Genomic DNA, 9,785 nt, shown 5'->3' with positions numbered 1-9,785 from the left:
ACAGATACTCTGAGTGCACGGGAGGCAGCTGAGCAGAGAATAGAAGTCTAGAGTCCCAGTTAGGGGTCTGATGACTGCATATTCACCACTATGACCCAATGGTGTGTTGGAGTCAACTAAATAAGATCTTTGGTACTGGGATTGGTGCCATGAAGTCAGGAGTGGGCAGATGGAACTCATGGTTGTTCCCTAAACACCTGCCCAAGAACCTGAGCACAGTAATATTAACGTTCCCATTCCTGGTTCTAGTGGTTGAGGTCTCCTGTGTCCTCATAAGCCTTCAGAAATCCTCCCCCATCATGACAGGGTCCCAGGCTTTCCTTGCTGCTATGGTTACCCAGCACCCCAGAATCAGAGTGACATCAGAGCTCCAGAGGGGAGGGCTGATGGGCATAGGGAGCATGGGAGGGGGGGCGTTCAGGACCACATGGATCATAATTGTTCATAACTGGCATCACATTAGAATCACGTGCAGTTTCCTCCAGCTCTAAGCTTTAAGTTTTTAATATTTTTCATTGAAATAATGAGTTGTATTTAAAAAATCAAGAAAACTTCGACACAATCTGTCCTAGCAGATAAGCTCTTCTGCTTCTCATAGTGCATATGACACTTTCCTGAAGCTCCAGCATTTTCTGTGTGGCTGTAATTGTCTCTATGATGGCTGTATCTTTAGTTTCACAGTACTAAATGCTACAATATGTTAATTACACTATAATAATACTAAGAAGTGCCATAATTTTCCATTTTTTTCATTGTTAGATATCATACTGTCCAGAGTTTGCTACAATCTATAATTCCAAGATTGACTGATTTCCTTTTACATAAGAATGTTTGGTTTTTCATGCCAGACCTAGGGAAGGGTCATCCTTTTTTCCTGTGGACCTGCTTGTTTGATTTGATTTTTGATATGGAGTCTCGGTATCGAGCCCACACTGACCTCAAACTTCCAATCTTCCTGTGTCTGTCCTCTGTGTGCTAGGGTTACAGGACCTGTCCATAACACCTGCCCACAACACCTGCCCACAACACCTGCCTGTAACACCTGCCCCAGAGCTGCATTTCTGAGAGTGGATGGAAAACCAACAGTCGCCATGGAGAAGAACGGTCCAAGTCTACGCGTTTCCAAAGATACATCGTTCTCAGATAAATCAAACACACACGTACATAAATAAAAAGCTGTTTTAAACTTTTTGAACGAGTAAGTAGTAATTGAATGAGAAGTTCAATGTTTGTTAAGATTATCAATGAAAATCACACAACTTTTCAAATTTTCCTCACAATGCTTAGACTTTTCCTGAAGATGCAGAGACCTGGAGAGGAGACTTTGTCATAACATCGCTTGTCCCTGTCTACCCAGGATTTCCTGCATTGGGAAAGAAGACGTTTATTATCTCAGGAATCTCAGAGTCCTAGGAGACTGTGACTCCTGAGTCAGTGTGAGCTGCTGACAGTAGGTGCAAGGAAGAGAAACGTGTTCTCACGATCTGGAAGATGGGAGTCCAAGATAGAGAGGCCAGGATGAGCAGTTTCCCAAGAACACCTCCCCCCGGCTTGTAGATAGCTGCCTTGCCACTGGGTCCTCACAGTGAGGTGAGGTGTATAAGGGGGAGACAGAGGAGAGATGAGAAGGGGATGGGAGAAGAGAGGGAGAAACCTGGAGAACACTCATTCTGCCTTCTCTTTCAAGAGCATACTATTCCCATTGTGAGAGCTTGGCATACATTTCCATCTAACCTCAGTATCTCCCCGAGGTGCAGTCCCAAGCACAGTCACCACGGACATTAGGGCTGAACACATGAAGTTTGGTGTAGCTCAGTGGACAGCAGCTGGTCACTCTAAACCCAACCCCACTTTTGTCTTGAACAAAAGTGAGGAGCATTGTTTGAAACCCTTCTGGCTCCTAGGTATCCTCTCTCTCGATGTGTCCCTCACAAACACCCTCTTGACTCGGAAGGCCCGAGTCTCACACAGGATTTGTTTTTCCCCGTGTGCTTCATTCTGGAACAGAAGTCGGTAGAACTCATTTCTGTTTTCCAGGGAGGGATGTTTTCAGGCTTCTAAGGAGACAAGAATGGGATGCCTGTTTTCATGGACCAGAAATGAATCACGCCTGTTCTTTCAGAATTATAGGCTCAGGAAAGAAGTGACGGGAAGAAAATGTTCTGCGGTGGAGACTTTTGAGTGGAGAGCTGGCTTCAGAAAAGATGGATTGAGCATCGCGGGGTTCCTGAAGGACAACAGACCTGCCAGGCTCATTTGTACCTGGACACTGCTTCCAAATTATTTCTTTAGTCCTCCATCCCATTCTAGGGTCTTCAGAAGAAAAGGACGATGGCCAAAGAGAAGGAAGGAAGGAGAGCGCCATATTTATCTCCATGAGGGGTTTCTGAACTCAAGCAGGGCTGCAGGCAGGAGCTCCAAAGGTGAAGCCGTCAATTTCCATGGAGATGGAATGTATTACTCAGAGAAAAGAGGTACCAAATATTATTCAGTCTGGTGAAAGGGAAAAACTCTTTTTAAAAATAAAAACACTTTATGTTCCAGTAAAAAAAAAATTTTTTTTTCAGAGATGAGGGATTTGATTTCAACTGATGAGTCATCCCTGTGGTTTTTTTCCCCCACTTAGCCAAAAAGTGAGGTTTTTAAAAACATGTCTTGTGACAAATTCTTCCCTTGCTTAGCTTGCCATCCTCTGAGAGACAAGACCCCATGATCACTGTGAATCTCAGTGGCTGCCCGAGTTCACATGAAAGACTTTGGGAGGCAAGACTTAGAGCTGTCAAGGTTCGTTGTGAGAAAGTAGCCTTAATTTAATAGCCATGATCTAAAAGGAAAAATGAGAAATGGGAAATGAAACCTAAAGCATGAATTCCAATGACCATTGAGTGTGTTTGGAAGTGACACCCGCGGGCTGAAAGGGTGCAGCAAAGGGTTTGCCTGACCAAGGCAAAGACGTGCATGGAACCCCCGGAAACTATGAGGAACAATGCCGGGTGTGGCAGTATGCACTGGTAATCCCAGCAGCCAGGACCTGGAGGCAGGGGGATCCCTGGGGCTCGCTGGACACCCAGCCTAGCCTATTTGACAAGTCCCAGGCAAGTGAGAGACTCTGGCTCAGCCAATCAATGAATCAACCAACCAAAAAGGTGAACAGTCCCTGAGAAATGACCCCAAAGGTTATCCCTTGGCCTCTACATGCACATGCAGAAATGTACCCCATCCCCCCAAAAGACTCATCTGTAATCCTAGCTCTTGGAAAGCTGAGGCAGGAGGGACTCAGATTTGAAGTCAGTCTGGGCTCTATAGTGAGATCTTGTCTTAAACAAGCAAACAGTACAGCAAATGTCAGAAAGATAAAAAACAAACAAACAACAACAACAACAAAAAAAAAAACCAAGAGAGCTCCGTGCTCTTGAATGAGTGGGCGCCATAGTCCTACTATCAAGACATCTATGACTCCTCTGCATACAATGGCTGGGCTGCTCTGACTGCCTGGATGAGCATCATGTGACAGCAACAGTACAGATTTTCAACTAATTAGGAAAGGCCATGCAGGTTCTTTTAGTCTGTGTTGGGATACTCTCTTAGAAAGTCATCAGACACCTCATGACAAGTCTGACCACATAAAAGCTGCCATGCTGGACAACTCCACTGAAGGAACATACAGAGACAGAGAGCCAGATCAAGGGGGAGGAAGGGAGTGGGAGGGGGTCTTGGTCCTGCCTCAGTGAGGTGATGGGACAGACTTAGTTGACTTCCCAGGGTAGGCCTTACCCTCACTGAGGAGTGGATGGGGGAGGGGTGGGGTAAAGGTAGGTGGAGGAGTGGAGGAGGGAGGGGGAACTGGAATTGGTATGTAAAAACAATAAATAAAAATAAATAAATACATTTAAAAAAATAAAAAAAGACAGAGAGATAGCACAAGAAGGATTGGAAGATAGAGACACAGAGAACTCAAAAGAGAGGGAGGGAAGAGAGGAAAAGACACACACATACACACACACACACACACACACACACACACACACACACACACACAGAGAGAGATACATAAATAGTCCAGCTGTTCTAGCCTCATCTAGAAAACTTCTCCAAGTTACAAACATGCAAATGAGGAAAGCTTTGAGGTGATGCCTTACTTAGCCCCTGCCTGAATAAGAGACCTGAAAGAGCCGAGTCCTCCAGCAGCACCAGTTTGAGCTGGTCTGCCACACGACAGCAGCTAACCTACAGACTAAGAGTATGTTGGTTAAGCATGATATAATGTGTAATACTCTGCAGGTCCCTACTGGACACTTGAAGTTGTTACACCTTTTTATCATAAACCTTGATCATTGTTTGCAGCTACATGGGCTTCCTTACAGTTATTCCTACAGCCAAGCACCTTCTAAGCCTGGACTCACTGTCTGGAATGTTCCTTTGCTTCACCGTTTCTTCCCCTGGCCTCCTTCATCTTGGTAACTTCCTAGCCACTCTCCAGGACCCTGCACTGCTCGGCTCCTTTTCCTAAAGTCTTAAGTTTCTCATGGACACTTGTAAGAGGTTTTCTCAAAATCAGCACAGATGTACTTTTGATCCTACATGCCGTTCCCAACTTGGCCGCTGCCTTATCAACTTTGGAACTTCATGAGTGTATTATTGATAGATTAGGGCAGTAGTGACATTGTGTGACTGAGTCTAGATCCCAAAGTGATCTGGCTTGTACCCCACTCCCCAGTACACCTACCTTGGGAACTCTGTCATCATATTGTTTAGAAGTTCAGCTTCAGAAATGGGCCTACGTGTGTTTCATAAAATATCTCCCATGGACCCAGAAGACAGCCACTATCAATTGCCAGACAAGTGAGATCGTCCTCAGCTGAGTCCAGAAACTATCTATATGACACTCCGGCCACTGTCCTACAGAGAAGGATGAGCTGTCCCTCCCAAGTGATCTTCAGTACTATGTGGTCTTAGTGACATTGCTTTAAGGCTAAATTTAAGGGGTGCTGGGGAGATTCAGTTGGTAAAACGTCCTGCCTCATAAACATGAGGGATTATGTAGTGCTGCAATCTTGGTAGTGGAGGGTGCAGAAGGGAAGTAGAAACAGATTCTTGGAGCTTATTGGTCAACCAGCCTAGCTTTAGGTTCATTGAGAAACTCTGTCTAAAGAATTAATGAAGTAGAAAACAATAGATGAAGACATTCAGTATTGACCTTTGGTCTCTATACATATGGATACATGTATGCACTAGCTGCGCTCACATGCACATATACAAGAATAGTTTAATTTAAATAACTAATAAAATGTAAACTCTATGCAAATAGTTGTTATACTATGTTATTTATGGAACAATAACAATGATAAGAATGTTTACATATTTAGTACAGATGTAGTTTTCTTAAATCTTAAAAATCATCTATCCATCCATCTATATATCTACCTATCTATTTATCTGTCTATCCATTTATCTATCTATCTCTATCTATCTATGTGTACACATGCTACAGAGCACATGAGGAGGTTGCATTTTTACCAACCCATGGTAGTACACCTGCTCTAACTGCTAGTTTGGCCGTATCCAGTCACTCTAGAGTAATCACAGCACTGTCGTAATAAAAGCCTTTTATCGTCTTTTGTTCCCTTTTGTATTCAGGGTAAGTTCTTGGTTCCAGAAACTTTCTTTTTGTTGGGGTGGGGTGGGGTGTGTTTATTATAAAAGGAAAAAACAGAACTCCATAGGACTCCTGAGGAGGGAAGGGAGATTCTGCTGGGAGAGAAGACACTAGGGTAAACATGACAAATGTTTTAACTCCAGGCCTGCCCTCACTTCCTCCCAGAGCAAACTGGAAGGAGACACTGACGCAAACAGGCAGTTCTGCAAAGTTAGAAACCCTACCCTACAGAGTTGATTAAAAGCTGAACTTGTTTTGCTTTACAAAATTTAATTATCAAAAGGCCTGCTTGAATGACATGCTAGTCCCACCGAGAAATAATCCCCCCCACCCCGTCAGTAACAAATGTTCAAGTTGACCAGCCAACTCATACCTCTAACTTGTGTGTGGATACATATGCATCTTAGCCTAAGCATGGGATCAGGTGGTGGCAAACACTGGCATCCCACCTGCTACCTGTCCAGCATCTGCTCCTGCAGAGTGGGCAGGGAAACCCTATGTAGTAATGAAGAAGCTGAGCCCCAGACAACCAGCATTCCTGGTACTTCATCCCCATCCCTACTCAAGAGATCCTTCCTTCCAACCAAGTTCTTCACTTAAACTTGGCAAACCCAGGGATGAGGGTGGTTTTCTCAATTAGAAAGACACACATATCCACACATCCATATATATATAACTTTTTTGTTTTTACATTTAAATATAAAAATACTACTCTGCTCTTTGTTATAAATGGAGGACCAAGAACTAAGGACCTTCTCTTCTGTTACAGCAGGGCTGTCCCTCAGGTGACACACTGAGCTGTCTTCATGGAGGGCATAAACTCCCCCAAGCAAGGGAAACACGGTACAAGGGAGCACCCTCCAACTGCTCCTCACCTAACTTCCACTGGGAACAGAAAGTCGTTTTACCGGAAGAACTAACAGCTCTCCACCAACAGGGAATCGTCAATCCAAGCAGTGGACCCATACTTTCAACTATCCTGAAGAAAAATTCCTCCTCTCACAAATATACCCGCTCTGTGACAGCTATACCTACTGGACATGCATTCCTGATGAGATGAAGCAGTGGTTACCTTCCCTTCCCCTCCCCCTCCCCCACTAAAAAGCTAGATAGAAAAAAAAAAAGATGAGGGTTGGGTATGTAGAGATTAAGACCTTGACCCCTCTATTCTGACCAATGAAAGCAAGATTAACTGGGCATGAGGAATAAAGAGACCTTGATATTCCATCTTTTGAGTTACAGTGGGGGCAGAGCTGGGACAGGAAAGAGTTGGAGTGGGATGATTAGGAAGGGCTCAGGATCACTCAAAGCCTAGTCCACTTAGTTCTTGTATTGGAACGGCTCATCGCCAGTCTCGTTGAGAAGGCAAGTGCGGACATTGGCCTCTGTCACGGCAAAGGGGTCACAGTTGGCAGAAGGGTGACGGTCTTCAAAGTAGCCCCTCTTCTCCTGGCCGACAGTCCGGGGAATGTGGATGCTGGCACTGCGGTTGGCAACGCCAGCAGAAAAGTCGTTGATGTTGGAGGTTTCATGGAATCCAGTCAGGCGCTGGGCATTGTCCACCCCCCTTGGGATCAGAGGCGTGAATGTGGTACTGGTGCCGCTTGCTTAGTTTCTCAATGGCCTCCTCGATGTACTTCAGACCGTTCTCCTCCCGCATGGCCTTGGTGCTAAAGTTGGTATGGCAGCCGGCACCATTCCAGTTCCCAGGGATGGGCTTGGGATCAAAGGTTGCTATCACCCCGAAGTCTTCACATACACGATGCAAGATGAAACGGGCCACCCAGAGATGATCTCCCATGCGGATTCCTTCACAGGGTCCTATTTGGAATTCCCACTGGGCAGGCATGACTTCGGCATTTGTTCCTGTAATCTTGACTCCAGCATACAAGCAGGCCCGGTAGTGAGCCTCCACGATGTCCCTGCCATAGGCTTTGTCTGCTCCCACACCACAGTAGTATGGACCTTGGGGCCCAGGGAAGCCATTGGAAGGCCAACCAAAAGGGTGTCCGTCTGTTCCCATGAGAGTATATTCCTGCTCCATTCCAAACCAGGGGTGCTGGTTGCTCACCATGTCCATTATCCGTTTACAGGTGTGTCTTAGATTGGTCTCTGCAGGCTTCCGGTTGTACTTGAAAACTTCACAGAACACCAACTTGTTGGGCTCTTTGCGAAAGGGGTCCCGGAACATGGCGACCGGCCTGAGATACATGTCACTGTTGGAGCCCTCAGACTGAAAGGTACTAGAGCCGTGGAAATTCCGCTCGGGTAATTCTTCGACACATTTGAGCTCGCAGTCCAGGGTGCGGGTCTTGCAGCGCAGCCCTTCGCCGGTCCCATCAACCCAGATATACATGGCCTGGACTTTCTCACCCTGCGGCAGGGACATGTACATTTGCTTGATGCTTTTGTTCAGGTGGGAACTTGCTGAGGTGGCCATGGTGGAAGGTGTTTTTAGTGGTGGCCGGCGAGATGATGGATGGGGTGGACAGGCTGTCCACGAGAGCGAGGCGAAGAGTGCGGAGAGGAGATCGGTGTGGGGCTCAGTCCGTGCTCACAACTCCGATTCTCGGCTCTGCCCCAGAAACTTTCTTTATTTGTGTATTTGTAAAGGCTATAAGCATAATTGCACATGCAAACAAAAATTACCCTCAGGGGTGGGGATTCTTCTGGGAGGGCAAGTTAAACTACACAGAGGAAAACATGTTTGGAGAAAAACATGTTTAAAGCCAGGCGGGGCTGAAGGCGCTGATAAGTGCTATTGCAAAACACTCAACTGTTGTTTTCCAAGAGCATGTGGGAGACTGTGGGGGGAGGGGGAGGGGGCTGCCACAGTGTCCATCCTTCCAAAAGGAAACAAGTTCTGAAGAAAGGAGAAAAACAGAACAAAATACCAATTTATCAGTTTACAAACTCCAGACAGAACTAGGTCCTGAGCAACCAGTTTGGCTAAGAGAGAATGAATTTAGGGCCAAGACCAGCTGAAGACCTGTGGGAAGGAGGAGGTGTCCCCTGGCTGAATAAACAATCTCAGAGTCATAGATGGCTGTAGGGGGGCCTTCTGAGACCTTTCAGTATGGGTTAAACAAATCAAGTATGTCTTCTTAGAAACAGGACCAAGATTTGATAAAATGCCCTTCTACTGAGAGTAACAGTAAAAGCAGCCTTTAAAGTGGAGCCAATCAGCTTCCACTTTTGTGTGTCATGTGTTAGGAGGTCCACAAAACACAAAACAGCAACACACAAAGTTAGGAGGTTTCTTCTGTGTATTCACCTGTGTCTTGGAGCTTTTCACTAGGAATCGGGGTCACTGATGAACCCCATCCTTCCTGACTGGTAAGAGCAGGAAGCCTGGCTGGCTGATCTCTCCCTAACATCCAGGACTTACACTCCAGTTTCGTTTCTGTCTCTGTGTTAAATATCCTGGCCCAAATGCCAGGGTCAGTTCAGTCGATGTGTGAACAAGTGAACCCGCGTGAGCGTGCCTGTTCTTGTTCTGTTACACACTCTTCCAGTTGCTACCCCAACACACTGCTGGAGAGAATGGCCGTCTTTTCTTTTGGTCTTCAAACAATCCAGACTAGAAGTGCCAAGAAAGTATGGCCTCACCTAAGAGGAAAAGGAAACTCAAAAACTGGGCCAGAGAGCAAGCCACCGTTAATGGAGAGGATGCATCTGGCCTTCATGTTTCAGAGGAAGGAAGGAGGAAGGAAGGACGGCAATCAAACGATGGTGGCTTTCTCAAGGCTCTGCATATTTTTCCCCACATGGCTCTGATTGCCAGGCTGAGATTCAAAACTGCCTTGGAAAATGTCTTCCAGCTTACAACATGATTGTAATGTAAAATAATATGACAGGAACTAGAGAGATGCTCAGTGGTTAAGAGCACTGGCTGCTCTTCCAGAGGACCAGGGTTCAACTCCCAACACCTACATGGCTGCCCAAAACTGTCTGTAACTCCAGTTCCAGGGAATCTGATGCCTTCACACAGACATACATGCAGACAAAACACCAATGCACAGACAATAAAAACAAACAAATCATTTAAAAAGGACCACAGGATTAGAAAGGAAAAGATAACCAAGAAGTATGTAAGCAAGCAAAAACTATGCCTCAAAGAGTGTCCCCA

The 9,785-nt window shown here is 45.8% G+C and overlaps 1 pseudogene; it reads right to left on the bottom strand.

Moving 5' to 3' along the window:
- Nucleotides 1–6,372: 6,372 nt before the first annotated feature.
- Nucleotides 6,373–8,136, bottom strand: LOC101985865 (annotated as a pseudogene).
- Nucleotides 8,137–9,785: the final 1,649 nt, after the last annotated feature.

The sequence above is a fragment of the Microtus ochrogaster genome, chromosome 6 (genome assembly GCF_000317375.1).
Source record: "Microtus ochrogaster isolate Prairie Vole_2 chromosome 6, MicOch1.0, whole genome shotgun sequence".
In the NCBI taxonomy this organism is placed as follows: Eukaryota; Metazoa; Chordata; class Mammalia; order Rodentia; family Cricetidae; genus Microtus; species Microtus ochrogaster.
Note: the sequence above shows the minus strand (reverse complement) of the source record. Positions and strands in the feature narration are given on the sequence as shown.